General features: G+C 47.9%; 1 protein-coding gene across 1 annotated transcript in view; it reads left to right on the top strand.

The window, feature by feature from the left end:
* The window catches only part of CHN2 (chimerin 2), a 490,714-nt gene that overhangs the window by 188,797 nt on the left and 275,926 nt on the right, over positions 1–25,991 (top strand). The window lies entirely within an intron of this gene.

Genomic DNA, 25,991 nt, shown 5'->3' with positions numbered 1-25,991 from the left:
CAGCCCTGCCCCATCCTACAGTCCGAGACCAGAGACATCTTAAGGATTTTGGGGGCCCTGGACCAAATGTATTTTGGGGGGCCCTGTTCGGAACAGCTTTGAATTTATGATGCTGTTTCAGCTGTTTCATGCCCTCTTTGCCCAGGTCACTGGTCCAAATTCTAAACGTGTTAGTGACGTGTGTTTTCAATATTGTAACACAGCAGCTCACTAATATTACTGCAAATGATCTCTGTAACAACGACTGCCATTTCTCATACGTGAGCTCCCGTTATGATCTACAAGAAACTTTTTTTGTGGCTGTTGCATGAAACATAAACACAACATTTCTCAAAAAAATATCTATTATAGACTCACACATCACCCACCTTAAAGTAAATGAAAGGAAAACGGTATTTAAATCAATCTGTTTAAGAACTATTTAAAGTCATCCGGGCAGCACTCTGCAGAACAGAGCTGGCTCTATCAGGGGGCCCCTGAAAGGCTGGGGCCCAGGGCCAGAGCCCACTTTGTCCATGCATTAGAACATCACTGTCCCAGACCTTTCTTAGTAGCCGTGAAAAATAGGCCTAGTCCCTGAGCGCTGAGTACCACCAATTGTCCGCTCCGCTTCTTCGTGGCCCAGTGAGGAGGCAGAAGGCACCCCCCTCTCCAGGTGATGGTACAGTCCAGGTGCTCCTCAGTCATCACAGACTAAACCTCTGCTCAGGGCCGGAGGGGGAACCAAAAGCAACCCTGGCAGATGTTGTCAGCTCAGCTCCCATACTGCAAGTAGTGTGCACGTGAGCCTGACCCCTGCAGGAGGGGCTTGGGACTGAGGGGTTCTCCCCCAAGAACATTTTGAAACAAATGTCATAGGTGATGCGTTTTACAACAGTTTTTTTATTATTGAACCTTACCCATTCATTGAATGTCTCGATGGAGACTGTAGACAGAGCTGCATGGCTGAATGAATGAATAGTTGAATGGTTGGGGGGTGGGGGATGAATTAATTCAAGAATGGAAGACAGCTAATACGTACTTTTAGCTGAGTGGGACAAATGGTCTTCCTGGGGTGGCCTTAGAGTGGGTTTTTTTGATTTTCATTTTGGCTTCTGCTTTAAAACGTCCCCCCCAAATTCTCCTACCACCAGCCCTGGCCACATATACTGAGCCTGGATGTATTTAACTTACTGCGTGGATTTATGACTCAAGGGATTAAACACAAAGCCTTCAGCTTTGGTCAAAACTAGGACAAAGAAAGCTAACCATGTGGCAACCCCGCACCCCGCGAAACCAGGAAACCTTGATTGCATCCCGGCTTCTACCGTGATGCATTGTGTGATAGTGGGCAAATACTTCCTTCATTGTGCCCTCTTCCCCTTCATCATCACATGAGAGCACCTTGAAATGAATCTTTTCGGCGTGTGTTCTGTACAAAAACAGTATCATGTGACCCCATCTGTGGTAAGACCCGAAGTCGCGTGTAAGGGCACATGATAGGGGGAACGACAGTTCTGTGCCCCCTTGGTTCACTATTAGCGTCATCGTCAGAGCAGTGTGTGGTGGGAGGATGAATCTTTCTTAGTTCACGATTAGAATCTATTATTTCTGACAACTGCGACAAATGCAATGGTATAATACACACACACAAATATATATATATATATACGTGTGTGTATATATGTGTGTGTGTGTGTGTGTGTGTGTATATATGTGTGTGTGTCTGTGTTTATATATATATAATATATATATATATGTGTGTGTGTGTCTGTATATGTGTGTTTGTGTGTATATATATGTGTGTGTATGCGTATGTGTGTGTATATATATGTCTGTGTGTGTGTGTGTATATATATGTGTGCGTGTGTGTATATATATATATATATATCTGTGTTTGTATATATATGTGTGTGTGTGTATATATATGTATATATGTGTGTGTGTATCTATATGTGTGTGTGTGTATATATATAAATATATGTGTATGTGTGTGTTCATATATATATATATATGTGTGTGTGTGTATATATATATATATGTGTGTGTGTGTGTATATATGTGTGCGTGTGTGTATATATATATATATATCTGTGTTTGTATATATATATGTGTGTGTGTATATATATGTATATATGTGTGTGTGTATCTATATATGTGTGTGTGTGTGTATATATAAATATATGTGTATGTGTGTGTTCATATATATATATATATGTGTGTGTGTGTATATGTGTGTGTATATATATATATACATGTGTGTGTGTATATATACATATATATATATATATATAAAATATGACGTGTATAATATATAATTTAATATACTAAACTGAAATGTGTTGCAACATGCACGTAATAAAGAAATGCCTTGTTTTGAATTCTGATGCGTGTCTATCACGTATGTACTGCAGTCTCTAAACCAAGCAACAGCAGACCCCTCCCCCACCACCCCCTAAAGCCCTGAAGGTCAGCTCTGCTTGTGGTGACCGTGCAGGAAACAGAACAAAACAATGTTTTTTATGCAAACGGCACCTGACCGCCACACTTTCAAACCATTTGTTTTTGCTTGTTTATTTGTTAAGCGCTGATGCACAGCAGACAGGAAACATGGCCGCCCCCTGCAAGAAAACCAACCTCCGACCACAGTGAAATCAGCCCCACCCCGCCAGCCCAGCGGTTAAACACTCGGTGCCAGGAAGTGCCAGTCTGGGCCTTACTCTGCACATGGACCAAACCAAGTGTGGGTGCCTCCAGTGGTCCTTCACATATCAAAGCCAAGGGGGAACCCAGGTCATGGACCAAACCAAGTGTGTGTACCTCCAGTGATCCTTCAGATATCAAAGCCAAGGGGGGAACCCAGGTCATGGACCAAACCAAGTGTGGGTGCCTCCAGTGATCCTTCCGATATCAAAGCCAAGGGGGGAGCTCAAATCATCGACCAAACCAAGTGTGGTACCTCCAGTGATCTTTCGCATATCAAAGCAAAGGGGGAACCCAGGTCATGGACCAAACCAAGTGTGGGTGCCTCCAGTGATCCTTCAGATATCAAAGCCAAGGGGGAACCCAGGTCATGGACCAAACCAAGTGTGGGTGCCTCCAGTGATCCTTCAGATATCAAAGCCAAGGGGGGAACCCAGGTCACGGACCAAACCAAGTGTGGTACCTCCAGTGATCCTTCAGATATCAAAGCCAAGGGGGGAACCCAGGTCACGGACCAAACCAAGTGTGGGTACCTCCAGTGATCCTTCAGATATCAAAGCCAAGGGGGGAACCCAGGTCATGGACCAAACCAAGTGTGGGTACCTCCATTGATCCTTCAGATATCAAAGCCAAGGGGGGAACTAAAGTCATGGACCAAACCAAGTGTGGGTGCCTCCAGTGATCCTTCAGATATCAAAGCCAAGGGAGGAAACCAGGTCATGGACCAAACCAAGTGTGGGTGCCTCCAGTGATCCTTCAGATATCAAAGCCAAGGGGGGAACCCAGGTCACAGACCAAACCAAGTGTGGGTACCTCCAGTATTCCTTCCGATATCAAAGCCAAGGGAGGAACCCAGGTCATGGACCAAACCAAGTGTGGTACCTCCAGTGATCCTTCAGATATCAAAGCCAAGGGGGGAACCCAGGTCACAGACCAAACCAAGTGTGGGTGCCTCCAGTGACCCTTCAGATATCAAAGCCAAAGGGGGAACTAAAGTCATGGACCAAACCAAGTGTGGGTGCCTCCAGTGATCCTTCAGATATCAAAGCCAAGGGGGGAACTAAAGTCATGGACCAAACCAAGTGTGGGTGCCTCCAGTGGTCCTTCAGATATCAAAGCAAAGGAGGGAACCCAGGTCATGGACCAAACCAAGTGTGGGTACCTCCAGTGATCCTTCAGATATCAAAGCCAAGGGGGGAACCCAGGTCATGGACCAAACCAAGTGTGGGTACCTCCAGTGACCCTTCAGATATCAAAGCCAAGGGGGGAACTAAAGTCATGGACCAAACCAAGTGTGGGTGCCTCCAGTGGTCCTTCAGATATCAAAGCAAAGGAAGGAACCCAGGTCATGGACCAAACCAAGTGTGGTACCTCCAGTGATCCTTCAGATATCAAAGCCAACGGGGGAACCCAGGTCATGGACCAAACCAAGTGTGGGTACCTCCGGTGATCCTTCAGATATCAAAGCCAAGGGAGGAACCCAGGTCACGGACCAAACCAAGTGTGGGTACCTCCAGTGATCCTTCAGATATCAAAGCCAAGGGGGGAACCCAGGATAATCCAGAAGACTCGGAAAAGGATCCTAAAAGTGTAGTCCCATTCATCCTTCAATGGACCATCACTTTTACTCCACCCAAGACCTACATAAGGCTTGATTGTGGCTCTGGTCTCAAGAGAGATATGGCCCTTATTTACATGCCTGTTGAAAAGGAGATACAGGCCATCTGGACCTATTATTGAGATCTTCCACCTGGTAGCGTAATTCTGCGTTTTTGTTTTGCAAGTCCAAAATTTCTTGGCGATGGCCATCCAGTTCTTCTCCCTGCGCATTGTTAATTTGTTTAAGGCCAGACATTCGATCTTTGTTCATTTCTTTCATGAGGCCTTTGATATCTGCTGTGATGTCCTGCCTAAGAGTTGCAATATCTGCGCAGAGGGCTCCAAATAGGGTCTCCAGGAATGCACGTGTGACGGGCTCGGCACTGTTGGCTGTTCCTATAGCATCGCCGTCTGTTGTTGGAGGTGCTAAAGAGGTAGTTTCCTCGTGATGGTCCATTTTTTCCCTCATTGGTTTGGCAAGCAGATCCTTAATGGAGGCGTCTTTCTTGTGGATGTGTGGGCCCACAATAGTCTTCCATGGAGTATGCACCTATAGTTCACTGTGTCTGCCACTCCCTTGACATCGCAGGTGTTATTCAGTTAGCCACAGATCGTTGTCTCTCACCTCCGGGGTTCTAATGCTAGCACAGAGGACCAGTCACTCCACAAGTGATCTGACAGTTGCCCGTCCGGCCAGAAGGCCCAATCCAACCAGCTGTGTCCAGGCCCAAGTCAATGGTCGCAGCTATGCTGGGGTGCATGGCTCGCAGCCAGGCAACACTCACCTCTAGGGATTTCCATGTTGCCTAGTGCACAACCAGGGATTCACCATCCTCGACCAAAGCAAGGCTGGCCCAGACCATGTACAGCATCGGTAGGGGCCGCAGTGGTGCCACCTCCTGACAAGAGTTTGCTATCCAGTAAATTGTAGGCGGTGCTTGGGGCCACCCAGGCACCGCAGTATCATGTAACCAAGTCCGCTCCCTGTTATTTTCAGGGAAACCCCCCACCAAGCCTGGGGCTGCTATTTAAGGGTGTCAGAGCCATGTTGTGTTCTGTTAAAATCCCCCAGGGAAGGCCGCCTCACCACCTCGTGCTTCCCATCATATCATGGGCCCTCTGCTGCTTCGCTCACCAGTGCAGCCTCGTTGTCGTGGAGCAATTGCATCCCACAAGCGTAGTCTGGGACTCTGGGATGGGGCTGTGGCTGTTGCTTAGGCCAAGACCTCTGGCAGCAAACATCGTGGCGCGCAGTGTTGCATATAATAGTTAGGCCTTCCTGCAGTTAGCTCCAGGCGGCTGCCATTTTAAGGTCAGGCAGGCCACGGAGCTCGTCGTCCAAGCCTCGGAGATGAGGCTCGAGGCTCGTTGCTTCGTGCTTTATCGTGCGCCCACCTTCCTACATTGTTCCGAAGGCCGCACCTCTGGTCACCAATGCAGGGGGGGCCCGATCTCTGACAGTTTTACTGAGTCCATGGCAGAGCTCTGAGAGTCCGCTACTGTCCGGGCGCCATCTTGGACACACCCCGTGGTACAGACTGTAGACACTAAGGGCCTGATTTAGAGTTTGGTGGATGTGTTACTCCTTAACGACGGTGACGGATATTCCTTCAGCTGTATTACAATTTCCAGAGGATGTAATGGAATCGTAATACGGCGCACAGGATATCCGTCATGTTTTTGATGGATTAACCCTACCCACCAAACTCTAAATCAGGTCCTGTGTCCTCCACCACCTTCCAATAAGGCTGTAGGGACACTTTGGGGACATTCCCAGTCCTTTGTAGCCTAAAGCTCTGGTGGTATAACAACAGCTATCAGATGCTGAGGCACTGGGGGAGGAACAAACAGGCAGTTTAAGGCAAAAAAAGTCATGCAAGCATTGGTAAAGCCAATAGGTTAGAAGTTGTTGGTTATGGTTATGTGGCTCTCTGTATGTTGCTACCAGCTGTCATAGAAAGAAATTCTAATAATGAAGCAACATCTTGGGCTGCAACAGGAGGGTAGATGGAAGAAGGGCTGCTTTGCTGCACAGGCTGCAATATCAGAGTTAAACCATTAACTAAAAAAAGAGTGTTCTAAAAACGGACTCAGGCAGTGAAGGTGCAGGTGGTACACTCAAAAAGGCATGCAAAAGAAATATTTCACAATAGATGCTTTTACCAAAGGGCCAGTACTTAATTTGTATCCTTAAGAACTTTTAGGCACCTACACATCTTTACTTTGCAAATAAAACTTGTAAACCCAACAACATGTTATTGTAGGAGGCTGACCTGGCTTGTAGTGGGTACCAATGGTACTTACACCTCATACCAGGTCCAGTTATCCCTTATTAGTAGAGTGTAGTAGTGTTCTAGCAGCTTAGGCTGATAGAGGTAGCTATAGCAGAGCAACCAAGGCTGAACTAGGAGGCGTGCAAAGCTCATGCAGTACCACTTATATCATATAGGTACTATATCATAAGAAAGACAATACTCATAGTTACTAAAAATAAAAGTACTTCATTTTAGTGACAATGTGCCAAAAATATCTCAGTGGATATACTCCCTTAGGAGGTAAGTAACATGCACAAAATATACACAACTAACCAAATCAGGTAAGTAAAACAGTCAGAAAGTAGTGCAAACACCGTAAAACACAATAGGATGCAATAGGCCTAGGGGCAACACAAACCATATACTAAGTAAGTGGAATTTGAACCACAAATGGATCACTAGGCTAGTGTAGTGTGTAGAGGGTCACTGGAAGTGTGAGAAAACACTAAGGGTGTAAAGGAGACCCCACCCCAGGACCCAGGAAAGTAGGAGTAAAGTACTACTATTTCCCCCAAAACACACTACAGTTGTGATAAAGGATTTTGCAAGGACCACAACAGACTGCAAAGCACTGAAGATGGATTCCTGGACCTGAAGACCTGCAAAGGAAGGGGACCAACTCCAAGAGTCGCTAAAGTGTCCAGGGGGGAGCAGGAGCCCACTAAACCCCGGATGAATGTGCAAAATGGCTGCCTCTAGTTGGAAGAAGATGCTAGTTTTGCACCAACAAAAGAAGGTAGGAGGTTCTGCTTTGTGCAGAAGATATCCCACGGTGTGCTGGAGGATGCAGCGTTGTTTTCTTGGCAAAATACCGCAAACAAGCCTTGCTACATGCAAGAGTCGCGGTTGAAGAAAAAAAGGGTGCCGCCCGGGCCCAGGAAGGACCAGGATGTCACCACTCAGGTGAGGAGACAGACGGAGCCCTCAGTAACATAGATAGCCCACTGGAAGGAGGGAATCACCCGCAGAACTCCTTGAACACAGGTTCAAGAAGACTGAACACAGCAGTTGTATCAACACTGCAAAGAGAGGTCCCACGACACCGGAGGTCAACTCAGGGAGCTCAGCATCGCAGGACGGAGTGCTGGGGACCTAGGCTCGGCTGTGCATGCACGATTTCTAGGAAATGTGCACAGAAGCCCTTGTAGCTGCAGATCACACGGTGCACAGGATTACTTTCTGGGGAGGGGAGGCAAGGACTTACCTCCTCCAAATTCGGACAGTTGGACCACTGGACAGTCTGGGTCACTTGGGTCCACCACCTGTGTTCCAGGGGCCACGCTCGTCAGGATGAGAGGGGACCCAGAGTACCGGTGATGCTGAAGTTTGGTGCCTGCTGGAGCAGGGGGAAGACCCACAGGAGATTTCCTCGTGGCTTCCAGTGCAGGGTGAAGGCAGGCAGCCCCCAATGCATGCACCACCAGGAAACAATCGAGAAAGCCAGCAGGATTAGGCACTACAATGTCGCTGGTAGTCTTCTGGCTACTTTGTTGCAGTTTTGCAGGCGTCCTGAAGCAGTCAGAGGTTGATCCTTGGCAGAAGTCGAAGAGAGATGTGCAGAGGAGCCCTGCTGGATTCTTGCAAGTCGTGATCTGACGAGAAGCCCACAGGAGAGACTCTAAATAGCCCTCAGAGGAGGATTGGCTACCTAGCCAGGTAAGCACCTATCTCCAGAGTGCCCCCCCCCACCTCTGAAAACAAGATGGCAGAGGTCTAAGACACACTGGAGGAGCTCTGGTCACCACCCCTGGAGTGGTGAGGGACAGGGGAGTGGTCACTCCCCTTTCCTTTGTCCAGTTTCGCGCCAGGGCAGGAACTGGGGTTCCCTAAACTGGTGTAGAGTGGCTTATTCAAGGAGGGCACCATCTGTGCCCTTAAAAGCATTTCCAGAGGCTGGGGAGGCTACCTTTCTCCTGCCTGTAACACCTGTTTCCAAAGGGAGAGGGTGTAACACCCTGCTCTCAGAGGAAATGCTTTGTTTTGCCTTCCTGGGACTGGGCTGCCCAGACCCCAGGAGGGCAGAACCCTGTCTGTGCGGTGGCAGCTGATGCAGTGCAAGCCTCAGAGAGCTGGTTTGGCAGTACTGGGGGTCCATGGTGGAGCCCCCAGGATGCATGGAATTGACTCCCCAATACCAAATTTGGAATGGGTGGACAATTCCATGATCTTAGACATGTTACATGGCCATATTCGGAGTTACCTTTGTGAAGCTACATATAGGTATTGACCTATATGTAGTGCACGTGTGTAATGGTGTCCCCGAACTCACAAAGTCCGGGGAAATGGCCCTGAACTATATGGGGGCATCTTTGCTAGTGCAAGGGTGTCCTCACACTTAGTAACTTTGCACCTAACCTTCAGCAAGTGAAGGTTAGACATATAGGTGACTTATAAGTTACTTAAGTGCAGTGAAAATGGCTGTGAAATAACGTGTGCGTTATTTCACGCAGGCTGCAGTGGCAGTCCTGTGTAAGGGTTTGTCTGATCTCCCTATGGGTGGCAAAAGATATCCTGCAGCCCATATGGATCTCCTGGAACCCCAATGCCCTGGGTACCTAGGTACCATATACTAGGGACTTATAAGGGGGGGTCCAGTATGCCAATTGGGATTGGTAAATGTAGTCACTAGCCTATAGTGACAAATTTAAAGGCAGAGAGAACATGAGCACTGAGGTTCTGATTAGCAGAGCCTCAGTGACACACTTAGGCACTGCACAGGCATTCACATTTAGGCCACAAACTTTGAGCACTTGGGTCCTGGCTAGCAGGATCCCAGTGAGACAGGCAAAAACATACTGACATACATGTAAGATTTGGAGATTGGGGGTAACATGCCAAGAAAGATGGTACTTTCCTACACAACCCCCCCCCTTCCCTTAACCAGGGACAATAAGGCTAACCTTGCCCAGATGAGTCTTCATTGTCTAAGTGGAAATATCTGGAGAGCCCATCTGCATTGGAGTGGGCACTCCCAGGTCTATGTTCCACTGTATAGTCCATTCCCTGTAGGGAGATGGACCACCTCAACAATTTAGAGTTTTCACCTTTCATTTGTTTAAGCCATAATAGAGGTTTGTGGTCTGTTTGAACAATAAAGTGAGTCCCAAAGAGGTATGGTCTCAACTTTTTCAAGACCCAGACCACAGCAAAGGCCTCCCTCTCTATGGCAGACCAATGCTTTTCTCTAGGGGTCAACCTCCTGCTAATGAAAGCAACAGGTTGATCCTGGCCCTCTGTGTTTAGCTGTGATAGAACTGCCCCTACCCCTAATTCAGAAGCATCAGTTTGTGCTATTCATTTTTTGGAGTAACAAGGGCTTTTGAGAACAGGTGCAGAGCACATGGCCTTTTTGAGCACATCAAAAGCTTTTTGACAGCTAGCTGTCCATAATACCTTTTTAGGCATCTTCTTTGATGTGAGGTCATTAAGAGGGACAGCTATAGTACCATAATTCTTGATGAATCTCCTGTATTACCCAGTGAGGCCTAGGAAGGCTCCCACTTGGGTCTGAGTTGTAGGGGGAGTCCATTACATAATGGTTTGGATCTTCCCCTGCAGTGGAGCAATCTGTTCCCCACCTACCAGGTGGCCCAGATAAACCACTTCCCCCTGCCCTATCTGGCACTTTGAGGCCTTGATAGTGAGGCCTGCCTTTTGCAGTGCCTCCAAAACTTTTCACAGGTGGACCTGGTGATCATCCTAGGTGGAGCTAAAGACAGCAATATCATCTAGATATGCTGCACTAAAGGCTTCCAATCCTTGGAGGACTGTGTTCACCAGCCTCTGAAAAGTGGCAGGTGCATTTTTGAATCCAAAAGGCATAACTGTGAACTGATAATGCCCTCCAATGGTTGAAAATGCTGTCTTGTGTTTTGTATCTTCTGATAACTTAATCTGCCATTAGCCTGCAGTTAAATCAAAAGTGTTCAGATATTTGGCAGAAGCCAGTGTATCTATTAGCCCCTGGGTGTAGGGTGAGCATCAGTTTTTGTTACTTGATTGAGACCCCTATAGTCCGCACAAAACTGCATTTCTGTCTTTCCTTCTTTACTATGTGGTTTGGGGACAAGCACCACGGGGCTGGCCCAGGGGCTTTCAGAACGTTCAATCACTCCAAGGTCTAACATTTTCTGTACCTCTTGTTTGATACAGTCCCTGGCATGGTCAGGCTGTCTTTAAATTTTACTTTTGACAGTTAAGCTGTCTCCAGTGTCAATTGTGTGCTCACACCAGGTTGTTGTACCTGCAACTAGTGAGAAGAGGTCAGAGAATTGTCCGAGGAGATTTATGCAGTTGTCCTTTGTAGGAAAGTACCATCTTGCCTGGCATGTTACCCCCATATTTCACTGTATGTATGTTGTTTTAGTCCTTGTGTCACTGGGACCCTGCCAGGCAGGGCTCCAGTGCTCATAGTATGTGGCCTGTATGTGTTCCCTGTGTGGTGCCTAACTGTATCACTGAGGCTCTGCTAACCAGAACCTCAGTGTTTATGCTCTCTCTGCTTTCCGAATTTGTCACTGCAGGCTAGTGACTAAATTTACCAATTCACATTGGCATACTGGTACACCCAAATAATTCCCTTGTATATGGTACTGAGGTACCCAGGGTATTGGGGTTCCAGGAGATCCCTATGGGCTGCAGCATTTCTTTTGCCACCCATCAGGAGCTCTGACAATTCTTACACAGGCCTGCCACTGCAGCCTGCGTGAAATAACGTCCACTTTATTTCACTTCCATTTACCACTGCAATTAAGTAACTTATAAGTCACCTATATGTCTAACTTTCACCTAGTGAAGGTTGGGTGCCAAGTTACTTAGTGTGTGGGCACCCTTGCACTAGCCAAAGTGCCCCCACATCGTCCAGGGCAAATTCCCCGGACTTTGTGAGTGCAGGGACACCATTACACACATGCACTATACATAGGTCACTACCTATGTATAGCATCACAATGGTAACTCCGAACATGGCCATGTAACATGTCTAAGATCATGGAATTGTCACCCCAATACCATTCTGGTATTGGGGTGACAATTCCATGATCCCCCGGGTCTCTAGCACAGAACCCAGGTGCTGCCAAACTGCCTTTCCGGGGTCTCCACTGCAGCTGCTGCCAACCCCTCAGACAGGTTTCTGCCCTCCTGGGGTCCAGGCAGCCCTGGCCCAGGAAGGCAGAACAAAGGATTTCCTCTGAGAGAGGGTGTTACATCCTCTCCCTTTGGAAATAGGTGTGAAGGGCTGGGGAGGAGTGGCCTCCCCCAGCCTCTGGAAATGCTTTGATGGGCACAGATGGTGCCCATCTCTGCATAAGCCAGTCTACTCCGGTTCAGGGATCCCCCAGCCCTGCTCTGGCACGAAACTGGACAAAGGAAAGAGGAGTGAGCACCCCCCTGACCAGTACCTCCCAGGGGAGGTGCCCAGAGCTCCTCCAGTGTGTCCCTGACCTCTGCCATCTTGGAACGGAGGTGTTGGGGGCACACTGGACTGCTCTGAGTGGCCAGTGCCAGCAGGTGACGTCAGAGGCTCCTTCTGATAGGCTCTTACCTCTCTTGGTGGCCAATCCTCCTTCCTTAGTAGCCAAACCTCCTTTTCTGGCTATTTAGGGTCTCTGCTTTGGGGAATTCTTCAGATAACAAATGCAAGAGCTCACCAGGGTTCCTCTGCATCTCCCTCTTCGACTTCTACCAAGGATCGACTGCTGACTGCTCCAGGACGCCTGCAAAACCACAACAAAGTAGCAAGACGACTACCAGCAACATTGTAGCACCTAATCCTGCCGGCTTTCTCAACTGTTTCCAGGTGGTGCATGCTCTGGGGGTAGCCTGCCTTCACCCTGCACCAGAAGCTCCAAAGAAATCTCCCGTGGGTCGACTGAATCTTCCCCCTGCTAACGCAGGCACCAAAAGACTGCATCACTGGTCCTCTGGGTCCCCTCTCATCCTGACAAGCATGGTCCCTGGAACACAGCAACTCTGTCCAAGTGACTCCCACAGTCCAGTGACTCTTCACTTCAAGTTTGGTGGAGGTAAGTCCTTGCCTCCCCACGCTAGACTGCAAAGCTGTGTACTGCATGATTTGCAGCTGGTCCGGCTCCTGTGCACTCTTCCAGGATTTCCTTCATGCACAGCTTAGCCAGGGTCCCCAGCACTCCGTCCTGCCGTGCACAACCCTCTGAGTTGGCCTCTGACATTGTGGGACCCTCCTTTGTAACTTTGCGAGGACTCTGGTTCAATAATCTTCTAAGTGCCTTTTGGGGTACTTCTGCGGATACTGTCTGCTTCTGTGAGGGCTCCCTGAGTTTCTGAGCGCCCCCTCTGTCTCTTCCTCCAAGGGGCAACATCCTGGTCCTTCCTGGTCCTCAGCACCACCCAAAAACCTCTACCGCAACCCTTGCAGCTAGCAAGGCTTGTTTGCAGTATTTCCGCATGGGAACACTTCTGCAACCTTCATCGTGACGTGGGACATCCGTCTTCCAAGGGAGAAGTTCCTAGTCCTCTTCTTTCTTTCAGAAATCCAAGCTTCTTCCAACCAGAGGCAGCTTCCTTGAACCTTCATCCGGGGTTTCCTGGGCTCCTGCCCCCCCGGACACTGTCGCAACTATTGGATTTGGTCCCCTTGCCTTGCAGGTCCTCAGGTCTGGAAATCCGTTGTCAGTGCACTGCTGGTGTTTTTTGTTCTTGCAGAATCCCCCTATTACGACTATTGTGCTCTCTTGGGGTAGTAGGTGTACTTTACTCCTACTTTTCATGGTCTTGGGGTGGGGTATCTTGGACACCCTGACTGTTTTCTTACAGTCCCAGCGACCCTCTACAAGCTCCCATAGGTCTGGGGTCCATTCGTGATTCGCATTACACGTTTGGAGTATATGGTTTGTGTTGCCCCTATACCTATGCTTACCTATTGCAACCTATTGTAATTCTACACTGTTTGCATTACTTTTCTGACTCTTACTTACCTATTTTTGGTTTGTGTACATATAACTTGTGTATAGTACTTACCTTCTTACTGAGGGTACTCACTGAGATACTTGTGGCATATTGTCATAAAAATAAAGTACCTTTATTTTTAGTAACTCTGTGTATTGTGTTTTCTTCTGATATTGTGCATATGATATAAGTGGTATAGTAGGAGCTTTGCATGTCTCCTAGTTCAGCCTAAGCTGCTTTGCAATAGCTACCTTCTATCAGCCTAAACTGCTAGAAACACCTCTATTCTACTAATAAGGGATAACTGGACCTGACACCAGGTGTAAGTACCTTTGGTACCCACTACAAGCCATCAGCTTCAGTGGTGGAGAAGAAGTCAGGAAGAGCGTCACTCTCTTCTTCCTGCCCTTCATCTGTGGCCATAAGTAGGGTTAAGTCAGCCCTGTCATAGTAAGGTTTAAGGTGATTGACATGAAGCACCCTAATGGGGCTTCTGGCAGTGCCCAGGTCCACCAAATAGGTGACCTCACCTTTCCTTTTCACAATTAGATGGGGTCCACTCCATTTGTCCTGAAGTGCTCTTGGTGCCACAGGCTCCAATACCCACACCTTCTGTCCTGGTTGGTACTGTGTCAGGACAGCCTTCTGGTCATGCCATTGCTTTTGGAGCTCTTGGCTGGCCTGAAGGTTTTTAGTGGCCTTTTTCATGTATCCAGCCATCCTTGATCCGAGGCCAAGCATATGGGGCCAGATGTATCAAGTTTTTTTGCATTCGCAAACAGTGCGAATGCCCATTTGCGAATGCAAAAAGCCAGTTCACAATGTATAAAAGACATTCTGAACGCAATTTTAAGGAATCGCTAAAATAGCGATTCCTTAAAATTGCGACCCTGTTTAAAGAGTCGCAAATTGCGACTCTCTAAATAAGAAATCGCAAATAAGGATTCCTTATTTGCGATTTCTTAGCACATGTTGAAGCCGTTCCTAAATGCGATTTGGGCATTTAGGAATCTCTATTTACCACCAGGTTGAACCTGGTGGTAACCATGTGCAAAATTAAAAAATGAATTTAAAATGCATTTTTAAAATGTACATGTAAAGCACACATGTCCTTTTGGCATGTGTGCACCTTACATGTCCCCCAAACATGTTTTGGGGTGCAGCAGAGGGGGCCTTAGGCCCCCAGCACCCTTGGGTTTTGCATTTCCAAAATTGTGATTTCTGGTTAGGAAATTGCAATTTTGGAAATGCAAAAGATTTGCAGATATGGGCCAACAGGCCCATAGGTGCGAATGGGGCCGGTATCGCAATTTGCGATTCGGTAATAGCATTTGTGATTTTTAAGAAATCGCTATTACCGATTCGCAAATGTGATACATGGCATTTTGTGAGTCGGAAATACCAATTTCTTAAAAAACGCTATTTTCGAATTGCAAAGGGCCTTCATGATACATCTGGCCCATGGTCCACAATGTCTTGTTTGGGAGCTTTTAAAGGTTGTTCCTAACCCTCCTTCACAAGAGCAAGGGGACCTCTTACAGGGTGTCCAAAGAGGAGTTCAAAGGGGCTGTAGCCCACTCCTTTCTGGGGTACCTCCCTATAAGCAAGAAGGAGTCATGGCAACAGGACATCCCATCTCCTCCTGTGTTTTTCAGGGAGTCCCATGATCATGCTTTCAAGAGTTTTGTTAAATCTCTCAACCAATCCATTTGTCTGTGGATGATAAGGAGTGGTGAACTTGTAGGTAACACCACATTCCTTCCACATTGCTTTGAGATATGCAGGCATGAAGTTACTACCTCTGTCTGATACCACTTCCTTAGGGAAACCCACTCTGGAAAAGAGTCCCAGGAGAGCTTTTGCCACTGCAGGAGCTGTAGTGGTCCTTAAGGGTATAGCTTCAGGGTACCTAGTGGCATGGTCTGCTACTACTAGGATGAATCTGTTTCCTGAAGCTGTTGGAGGGTCAAGGGGGGCAACAATGTCAACCCCTACCCTCTCAAAGGGCACCTCAACCACTGATAGTGGAATTAAGGGGGCCTTAGGTGTACCACCAGCCTTGCCACTGGCCTGGCAGGTCACATAGGACCGACAGGACTCCTTTGTGTCCTCTGACATATGAGGCCAGTAAAACAGTGGAACAAGTCTTTCCCATGTTTTACTTTGGCCCTTACCATCCTTCTTCTTGCCATCCTTGTCACCCCCTGTATGAGCTTTTCTGCTCACTCTTGTTCTGATCCATTTGTCTGCCTTCTTTCCCAATTCTTGGGGAGAGGTCAGATCTGAGTCTTCCAAGTACTGATGCAATAAGTCTGACACACAATTATTCAAGATATGCTGTCTCAAAATTTAGATTATGTAGGCTTTCATAATCATTGACCTTCCTGCCATGTAACCATCCCTTCAAGGCCTTCACTGAACAGTCTACAAAGTCTGTCCAGATTTGAGAAGACTCTTTTCTGGTATCTCTGAACTTTATCCTAAATTGTTCAGTGGTTGAGCCAAATCCATCTAAGAGTGCATCCTTCAAAACTTTGTAATTGTTGGCATCACTCTCCCTGACAGTGAGGAGTCTGTCTCTACCTTTGCCAGTGAAAGATAGCCACAATAGAGTATCCCACTGCCGTTGAGGGACCAACTGTACCGTACAGGGCCTCTCAAGTGCAGAAAACCACTTGTCAATGTCATCCCCCTCCTTGTAAGGGGGGGCAATCTTAAATAGGTTTCTTAAATCTGTTTCTCTGACAGGATGACTATCAAGATTGGTGCTGTTGCTGCCACCACGGGGAACTAACCCCAACTTCTGTCTTTCTCTCTCTACATCTAAGTATTCCCTATCTAAGGCCAACTGTTGCTGCTTTAGCCTCAGTATGGCCTATTCCAACCTCAGCTTTCTGAGTTCCCTGTCTAGGGTGTTATCCTCAGGGTGGGAGTTTTGGGAAACCTCTGATACAGAGAAAATGTGGCAATGTGCAGAAGTGGATCTTTCTCTGACTGCCTGAACCCTAGTGACCTGGCCACTACTGTTGTGTGACCCCCCTCCCACTACCAGCTTCACTAGATGACCTGTTAAGTGAAAGGTCTTTGGAAGTACCCTCCCCGGAATTCTCAGGACCCTCCCCTGAATCTATCTGGGTACCCCCATCCTGTACCTCCTGATCCTGGGTTTGACCATTCTGATTCTGGCCACTTTCAAGGAGAAGGTTAAGAAGGAGATCCTTGGTAGGGTTCTTACCAATCCCTAAACTTCTTTCTATACAGAGACCCCTCAAACTTTTAAAGTTAGGACTGTCATAAGTTGTTTTCACAACTTGGAGAGTAGCCTCTACCATAGGCATGGTGAAAAGAAAGAGGTTTGGGTAAGAGAAAAAGCTTTGAGCTTTCAAGAACAGAGAGAAAAATCTTTTTCAAACGTTTTTGAAACCTTTTAGAAAGTTTTTAGAGTGAAAGTAAGACTGTTAAGTTTACTTGTGTATATTTCTAAGTATTTGGAATATGATTTTCTTATGAAAAGCACCAATGACAAAGTGGTAAAGCAGTTACAAGTACTTATCCCACCGCTGCACCACCAATATAGGAGACTGGCCTGGCTTGTAGTGGGTACCGATGGTACTTACACCTTATACCAGGTCCAGTTATTCCTTATTAGTAGAGCAGTAGTGTTCTAGCAGCTTAGGCTGATAGAGGTAGCTATAGCAGAGCAGCCAAGACTGAACTAGTAGACATGCAAAGCTCATGCAATACCACTTATATCATATAGGTACTATATCATAAGAAAGACAATACTCATAGTTACTAAAAATAAAGGTACTTTATATTAGTGACAATGTGCCAAAAATATCTCAGTGGATATACTCCCTTAGGAGGTAAGTAACATACACAAAATATACACAACAAACCAAATCAGGTAGGCAAAACAGTCAGGAAGTAGTGCAAACACTGTAAAACACAGTAGGATGCAATAGGCCTAGGGGCAACACAAACCATATACTAAGTAAGTGGAATGCGAACCACAAATGCACCCCTAGGCAAGTGTAGTGTGTAGAGGGTCTTTGGGAGTGTGAGAAAACACTAAGGGTGTAAAGGAGACCCCACCCCAGGAAAGCAGGAGTAAAGTACTACTATTTCCCCCAAAACACACTACAGTTGTGATAAAGAATTTTGCAAGGACCACAAAGCACTGAAGACAGATTCCTTGACCTGAAGACCTGCAAAGGAAGGGGACCAAGTCCAAGAGTCCCTAAAGTGTCCGGGGGGGCAGGAGCCCACTACACCCCGGATGAAGGAGCAAAATGGCTGCCTCCGGTTGGAAGAAGATGCTGGTTTTGCACCAACGAAAGGAGCTAGGAGGTTCTGCTTTGTGCAGAAGATGTCCCACGGCGTGCTGGAGGATGCAGTGTTGTTTCCTTGGCAAAATACCGCAAACAAGCCTTGCTACCTGCAAGAGTCGCATTTAAAGAAAAAGGGTGCCACCCGGGCCCAGGAAGGACCAGGATGTCGTCACTCAGGTGAGGAGACGAAGGGGGCCCTCAGCAACGTAGAGAGCCCACTGGAAGGAGGGAAGCACCCACAGAAGTCCTTGAACATGGTTTTAAGAAGACTGAACATGGCGGTCATCTCAACACTGCAAAGAGAGGTCCCACGACACCGAAGGTCAACTCAGGGAGCTGAGCATCACAGGACAGAGTGCTGGGGACCTAGGCTCGGCTGTGCATGCAGAAGCTCTTGTAGCTGTAGATCACACGGTGCACAGGATTACTGTCTGGGGAGGGGAGGCAAGGACTTACCTCCTCCAAATTTGGACAGTTGGAGCACTGGACAGTCTGGGTTACTTGGGTCCACCACCTGTGTTCCAGGGGCCATGCTCGTCAGGATGAGAGGGGACCCAGAGTACCTGTGAAGCGGAAGTTTGGTGCCTGCTGGAGCCGGAGGAAGATTCTGTCGACCCACAGGAGATTTCTTTGTGGCTTCCAGTGCAGGGTGAAGGCAGGCAGCCCCCAGAGCATGCACCACCAGGAAACAGTCAAGAAAGCCGGCAGGATTAGGCGCTACAATGTCGCTGGTAGTCTTCTGGCTACTTTGTTGCAGTTTTGCAGGCGTCCTGAAGCAGTCAGCGGTCGATCCTTGGCAGAAGTCGTAGAGAGAAGTGCAGAGGAGCCCTGCTGGATTCTTGCAAGTCGTAATCTGAAGAGAAGCCCACAGGAGAGACCATAAATAGCCCTCAAAGGAGGATTGGCTACCAAGCCAGGTATGCACCTATCAGGAGGGGTCTCTGACGCCACCTGAGGGCACTGGCCACTTAGAGGCCTCCAGAGTGCCCCCACACCTCTGAAAACAAGATGGCAGAGGTCTGAGACACACTGGAAGAGCACTGGGCACCACCCCTGGGGTGGTGATGGACAGGGTAGTGGTCACTCCCCTTTCCTTTGTCCAGTTTTGCACCAGAGCAGGGACTGGGGTTCCCTAAACCGGTGTAGACTGGCTTATGCAAGGAGGGCATCATCTGTGCCCTTCAAAGCATTTCCAGAGGCTGGGGGAAGCTACCCCTCCCCAGCCTGTAACACCTATTTCCAAAGGGAGAGGGTGTAACACCCTGCTCTCAGTGGGAATGTTTTGTTCTGCCTTCCTGGGACTGGGTTGCCCAGATCCCAGGAAGGCAGAACCATGTCTGTGAGGTGGCAGCAGCTGTAGCTGCAGTGCAAGCCTCAGAGAGCTGGTTTGGCAGTACTGAGGGTCCATTGTGGAGCCCCCAGGATGCATAGAATTGACTCCCCAATACCAGATTTGGAATGGGGGGACAATTCCATGATCTTAGACATGTTACATGGCCATATTCGGAGTTACCATTGTGAAGCTACATATAGGTATTGACCTATATGTAGTGCACGCTTGTAATGGTGTCCCCGCACTCACAAAGTCCGGAGAAATGGCCCTGAACTTTGTGGGGGCACCTTTGCTAGTGCAAGGGTGCCCTCACACTTAGTAACTTTGCACCTAACCTTCAGCAAGTGAAGGTTAGACGTATAGGTGACTTATAACTTACGTGCAGTGAAAATGGCTGTGAAATACCGTGTGCGTTATTTCACGCAGGCTGCAGTGGCAGTCCTGTGTAAGGGTTTGTCTGAGCTCCCTATGGGTGGCAAAAGAAATGCTGCAGCCCATATGGATCTCCTGGAACCCCAATGCCCTGGGTACCTAGGTACCATATATTAGGGACTTATAAGGGGGGTTTCAGTATGCCAATTGGAATTGGTAAATGTAGTCACTAGCCTATAGTGACAAATTTAAAGGCAGAGAGAGCATGAGCACTGAGGTTCTGATTAGCAGAGCCTCAGTGACACAGGTAGGCACTATACAGGCATACACTTTTAGGCCACAAACTATGAGCACTGGGGTCCTGGCTAGCAGGATCCCAGTGAGACAGGCAAAAACATACTGGCATACATGTAAGATTGGGGGTAACATGGCAAGAAAGATGGTATTTTCCTACAGTTATCACGACAGCAAAGTAAAAGAAAGAAATATAACAGGATGATTAGTGAATAGCAGTTTCATTACGACAGGCTAAGGTATTCAAACAGTGAGCACCCCCTAAACAAAACTTCAACTATCTTAACTATCTTATCTTATCTCAACTAGCAATTAAAATGTCATTCTGCCAGCAAGGTCAGTATATCAAAGAGCACACACTGTCTTTCATCTTAAAAAATAATGTTGTGCCCATTCACCAAAATCTAATTGGAAAACAAAAAGGGCACAATAACTATCTATATGATCCCATACCCTTGATGTATAGTCCCTCCATGTAATGCAGGTCATGAAAGACAGGGAGAAAACAATAGCTTAAGGCTCCTCCCCAAAGCCCGGTCTCTTTACTGTTTCTTTTACTTTTTCAAAGAATAAATGTGATATGGTGTTCCAGACACCTAGAGCTGCCTGTAGCCAGCCTAAAAAGGGCAGCACTGGACACCTGTGTGTATTGTTTTTGGACATTTGTCTGTCTATTGTGATCAAACCCTCGCAATGCTGTACCCTTTCTCTAGACACTGTGGGCCTCATTACGAGGCTGGCAGTCTTGAGACCGCCATCCTCGCGGTGGCGGTCAGGATTGCTGCTGCTGTGGCAGTCCGACCTCCACATTACTGACAGGGTTCCGCTGTCTCCGCCGAGATCGGTGATCCCGACACCAGGTGGAGATCGCAATCAGCCAAGGTGGAGCTGCATGCAGTGCCGCCCTGCTGATAACGACCTCATTCTCCGCCAGCCTTTTCATGGCGGTTTTACCACCATGAAAAGGCTGATGGAGAACAGGTGCAGGGTGCCACAAGGGGGCCATGCACTGCCCATGCACTTGGCATTCCGAGGATGCTGGAGTGCTACGATATTGGGGTCAGCTCCTTAAAAGGAGCCGAGGCCAATATCGTAGCAGTGTTCCCGCTGGCCAGCCCACCAGGAAAGCGCAAAACAATGTTCCCGCCGGCCAGCCCGGTGGGAACATTGTAATACACTCGGGGGTGACGTCACTGCCATGGCGATGGCGTCCTTCCCGCGACTTAGGCAGTCCGTGGTGGTATCGCCAAAGTCATAATCAGCCCTAATTGTTTTAACAGGATATTCTGTTACCAATATTGTTGTTCTCGATATTCTGTCACACATCCCTTGGAAAATCACAAGCTCATTTCCAAGTGCGACGAGCGTAGCTTTCCCCCCTAAGAAGGGCCAAGTGCTTAATTTGTGATGGTGGTTGCTGGTGGGGGGCACGGGCACCCATGTTTGTGAATTAGGATTTATTTCATCAAACCTTGACCCTGAGCAAGAGATAGAAAAAGCATAAAAATTATAATGGAGGAAAAGAAAGATAGGAAAACAGTGGCAAAGTGATAAATCAGGAAGAGAAATATAGAAAACCGAGTGAAAGGCAAACCACAGGGATGACAATAACTAGCAGGAGTGATAGAAAGAGATGGGAAATGGAAGGGGTGCACAGAGGACACATGAGGTGGAATCACGACTACGCAGCCTTGGTACGGGTAACCCCAGCACTCAGCAGGGCAGCACGTTTCTGAGAAATACTTGAGCCACTGCAGCGATTTTTCTATTTATTTTATAATTATTATCTTTACAAATTGAGCACTGCAGTGGGTACCCTTTAGGCTCCTGATTCATACGATCTCATTGTATTGGGGTTAGGTCAGCGGCAGTTGTCTCCTGGCAATCAACCATAACCTCAAACCGTGAATGTTCCAAATCCAGCACTTTAAGTGGGGCCGAGAGAAGGGACCGCTGACAGACTCTTTTTAGAACACGAGTAATGCTCGGATCCTGTACCATATTGATGCTATACGCACTCGGACCCTTGTGGTTCTTGGCGGACTCTGAACAGGAACCGCTTGATATGCGGGGAGATGTCAGGGTGTGGTTCTGGGAAGTATGACGTAATGTGCAGAGGGTGAACCGGTGTTGGAGACTAAGGATATGTTTAACCGCAGCTCACATGTGTGGTGTCATCAATTTACATGCTCCAGGGCTGGGGAAGATGCTACAGGTCACACCCTACAACTGAGTCAGAATACACTATTGGGCTCTTGAGGTGGACCCAGTAAAGCCTGCCAATCCCCATAAACATCTATAAAAGAAACAGGGAGGATCCTCTTTTCGAACGAGGGGCATGCATTTTGTCGACAGCGTAGGGATTCGGGTAGAGTGAGAAGGCGGAAGTGTAGGGATGCAAAGGATGGTAGTGCTCTGGGACCGACCACAGGAACAGGGATGGATATTAACAGCGGCCTCGCTAACAGCTGCCTTAAGACTTGTAAACAGACATGTCCAGGCAGGAAGCGTGTGACTGTCTGAAGAACCAACTTGGTCCAAATAATGAGATTTGGGTGCGATTGCATGGCTGAGTAACTCTTGGGGGTGCCAGACTGCCAGGATTGCACCCATTTTAAATTAGTTGACCATAATATAATATAATATAATATAATATAATATAATATAATATAATATAATATAATATAATATAATATAATTGTAAGGAAATGCCTCCTTGGCATGGTTACCCCCTGACTTTTTGCCTTTGCTGATGCTATGTTTTGAATTGAAAGTGTGCTGAGGCCTGCTAACCAGGCCCCAGCACCAGTGTTCTTTCCCTAACCTGTACTTTTGATTCCACAATTGGCACACCCTGGCATCCAGATAAGTCCCTTGTAACTGGTACCTCTGGTACCAAGGGCCCTGATGCCAGGGAAGGTCTCTAAGGGCTGCAGCATGTATTATGCCACCATAGAGACCCCTCACTCAGCACAGACACACTGCTTACCAGCTTGTGTGTGCTAGTGAGAACAAAATGAGTAAGTCGACATGGCACTCCCCTCAGGGTGCCATGCCAGCCTCTCACTGCCTATGCAGTATAGGTAAGACACCCCTCTAGCAGGCCTTACAGCCCTAAGGCAGGGTGCACTATACCATAGGTGAGGGTACCAGTGCATGAGCACTGTGCCCCTACAGTGTCTAAGCAAAACCTTAGACATTGTAAGTGCAGGGTAGCCATAAGAGTATATGGTCTGGGAGTCTGTTTTACACGAACTTCACAGCACCATAATGGCTACACTGAAAACTGGAAAGTTTGGTATCAAACTTCTCAGCACAATAAATGCACACTGATGCCAGTGTACATTTTATTGCAAAATACACCCCAGAGGGCACCTTAGAGGTGCCCCCTGAAACTTAACCGACTGTCTGTGTAGGCTGACTAGTTCCAGCAGCCTGCCACACTAGAGACATGTTGCTGGCCCCATGGGGAGAGTGCCTTTGTCACTCTGAGGCCAGTAACAAAGCCTGCACTGGGTGGAGATGCTAACACCTCCCCCAGGCAGGAGCTGTAACACCTGGCGGTGAGCCTCAAAGGCTCACCCCTTTGTCACAGCACCGCAGGACACTCCAGCTAGTGGAGTTGCCCGCCCCCTCCGGCCCCGGCCCCCACTTTTGGCGGCAAGGCCGGAGAAAATAATGAGAATAACAAGGAGGAGTCACTGGCCAGTCAGGACAGCCCCTAAGGTGTCCTGAGCTGAGGTGACTCTAACTTGTAGAAATCCTCCATCTTGCAGATGGAGGATTCCCCCAATAGGGTTAGGATTGTGACCCCCTCGCCTTGGGAGGAGGCACAAAGAGGGTGTACCCACCCTCAGGGCTAGTAGCCATTGGCTACTAACCCCCCCAGACCTAAACACGCCCTTAAATTTAGTATTTAGGGGCTTCCCTGAACCTAAGATTTTAGATTCCTGCAACAACAAGAAGAAGGACTGCCTAGCTGAAAACCCCTGCAGAGGAAGACCAGAAGACAACAACTGCCTTGGCTCCAGAAACTCACCGGCCTGTCTCCTGCCTTCCAAAGAACTCTGCTCCAGCGACGCCTTCCAAAGGGACCAGCGACCTCTGCATCCTCTGAGGACTGCCCTGCTTCGACGACGACAAGAAACTCCCGAGGACAGCGGACCTGCTCCAAAAAGACTGCAACTTTATCCAAAGGAGCAGCTTTAAAGAACCCTGCAATCTCCCCGCAAGAAGCGTGAGACTTGCAACACTGCACCCGGCGACCCCGACTCGGCTGGTGGAGAACCAACACCTCAGGGAGGACCCCCGGACTACTCTACGACTGTGAGTACCAAAACCTGTCCCCCCTGAGCCCCCACAGCGCAGCCTGCAGAGGGAATCCCGAGGCTTTCCCTGACCGCGACTCTCTGAAACCTAAGTCCCGACGCCTGGAAAAGACCCTGCACCCGCAACCCCCAGGACCTGAAGGACCGGACTTTCACTGCAGAAGTGACCCCCTGGAGTCCCTCTCCCTTGCCCAAGTGGAGGTTTCCCCGAGGGAGCCCCCCCTTGCCTGCCTGCAGCGCTGAAGAGATCCCTTGATCTCTCATTGACTTCCATTGCGAACCCGACGCTTGTTCTAACACTGCACCCGGCCGCCCCCGCGCCGCTGAGGGTGAAATTTCTGTGTGGGCTTGTGTCCCCCCCGGTGCCCTACAAAACCCCCCTGGTCTGCCCTCCGAAGACGCGGGTACTTACCTGCTGGCAGACTGGAACCGGGGCACCCCCTTCTCTCCATTGAAGCCTATGCGTTTTGGGCACCACTTTGAACTCTGCACCTGACCGGCCCTGAGCTGCTGGTGTGGTAACTTTGGGGTTGCTCTGAACCCCCAACGGTGGGCTACCTTGGACCAAGAACTGAACCTTGTAAGTGTCGTACTTACCTGGTAAAACTAACAAAAACTTACCTCCCCCAGGAACTGTGAAAATTGCACTGTGTCCACTTTTAAAATAGCTATTTGTGAATAACTTGAAAAGTATACATGCAATTGAAATGATTCAAAGTTCCTAATGTACTTACCTGCAATACCTTTCAAACAAGATATTACATGTTAAATTTGAACCTGTGGTTCTTAAAATAAACTAAGAAAAGATATTTTTCTATACAAAACCTATTGGCTGGATTTGTCTCTGAGTGTGTGTACCTCATTTATTGTCTATGTGTATGTACAACAAATGCTTAACACTACTCCTTGGATAAGCCTACTGCTCGACCACACTACCACAAAATAGAGCATTAGTATTATCTCTTTTTACCACTATTTTACCTCTAAGGGGAACCCTTGGACTCTGTGCATGCTATTCCTTACTTTGAAATAGCACATACAGAGCCAACTTCCTACAATAATATAATATAATATAATATAATATAATATAATATAATATAAATTGCTGTAGGACAGGCTTCACCTCAAACTTTGTCTCTTTTTTGACCGCTGTGCAGTTCCTGGGTGAGATCAGAGTGCTTGAGGCGCTGCGTGTCATGTCTGGATGTGGCCTCCCAGCACCTTGTCTTAGGACCACAGAGGAGCGGTGATGCTAGGCTGCAAAGAAGGGCCAGCCCCTGAAGAGGTAGAAGCTGTCCCTCTAGTTTCTCCCCGCTCTGCTGTATTTTGAGGGCACTGAACACTCTGAGGGCCTCAAGCAAACACAGAAACAGGAGGTTCCGCAGACCCTCATTGCATGCGTCACAATCTCAGCTGTGATGTCATCAACATCAATACATGTGATAACTCTCATAATCCTGCAATATAACTAGGCACTTTTTGGAAGTAATTTATGCCTCTCAAGCACAATATTTAGTTTTTTCCCCCAAAATGTTCTTGTACCTTTTTGAATATAATTTGAAAATATCTATTGCACAGCCTCGCCCTACCGTAAGCTGTAAAAAAAAATTGTAAACTTTTCTTCCTTAAATACCTAAATACTGCAGCAAAGTGTGTTGTTTGCATCAGGGTGAACAATTGTCCTCTTCAGCTGGAAATACATAGGATTCAACCGTTTCCCTCCGCTTCCAGAGTATTATGGCTCCTCTGGTGTGACTGATGATAGAAGGGTATTAGGACTTACTGAGAGCTGCCAGGATAGGGTGAACCACAG

Source organism: Pleurodeles waltl, chromosome 10 (genome assembly GCF_031143425.1).
Source record: "Pleurodeles waltl isolate 20211129_DDA chromosome 10, aPleWal1.hap1.20221129, whole genome shotgun sequence".
Classification (NCBI taxonomy): Eukaryota; Metazoa; Chordata; class Amphibia; order Caudata; family Salamandridae; genus Pleurodeles; species Pleurodeles waltl.
The sequence above is the reverse complement of the archived record's forward strand: the minus strand, read 5'-3'. Positions and strand labels throughout refer to the sequence as shown.